The sequence below is a fragment of the Solanum tuberosum genome, unplaced genomic scaffold, assembly GCF_000226075.1.
Source record: "Solanum tuberosum cultivar DM 1-3 516 R44 unplaced genomic scaffold, SolTub_3.0 scf00164, whole genome shotgun sequence".
NCBI lineage: Eukaryota > Viridiplantae > Streptophyta > Magnoliopsida > Solanales > Solanaceae > Solanum > Solanum tuberosum.
In genome coordinates, this window is record NW_006239092.1 from 451,361 (window position 1) to 452,195 (window position 835).

Sequence of the window (835 nt, forward strand, 5' to 3'; positions counted from 1 at the left end):
CCACCCATGGCGCCAGGGTCACTTGCCCCATCTAGTTGTCGTCGATTTCCCCGTTTGAGTTCATTTAAAGTGCGTATTCACTCCCTTTTGATTCTAACTACTCTAAGCTACTTCTAAACACCTAAAAAGTCATTCCTAACATGATCAAAATCTTGAATTCATAATTCAAATTCAAGGTAGAGTGGAGAGTTATGTTTTAAGAATTCTTTCAAATATTCTAAGGAAATCCCTTTGAGTCTTTGTGAGGAGTCGTCTACAATTTCTAGTAACTTGTTTCAAGACTCGAGCAAGTGAGTAAGAAAATGAGAAGTGTCGTAAACATGAGATCATTACCCTTAAATCCATAATCCAATTCAAGGTGAGTTAGGATCAAAGTCAAGTGAAGTTAGAGTAAAGTCAAGCAAAGTTAAGAAGTAAGTCCAAGCATGTATTTAAAGCTTTTCGAGAGTCGTTATTGAACGTTTTAACTTCGTCTTAAGGCTCAAGTTTCAAGTTAAGTATAGAGTTTCAAGTTAAGTCAAGAGTTTCGAGTTAAGTCAAGAGTCAAGAGTTGAGTTCATTTCTCAAAAGCTATTAGGGAACTAAGTATTCCCAAAGAAGTTTATAAATGTTTTCACATTTAAGATGAGAGGAAACTGAGATTTCCAAAAGAGTTTTGAGAAGTTTGAGTACTATCTCTTTTTGAGAAAAGATGAGTTTTGCAAAAGAGTTTCTAAAACATGATTAGTATGGCAAATCGAGTATGTCATCAATGATTAAACAGTATGGTCTCTAGATATACCATCAATGTTTAAGCAGTATGAATATCCCGAGTCATCAATGATCATATAAAAAA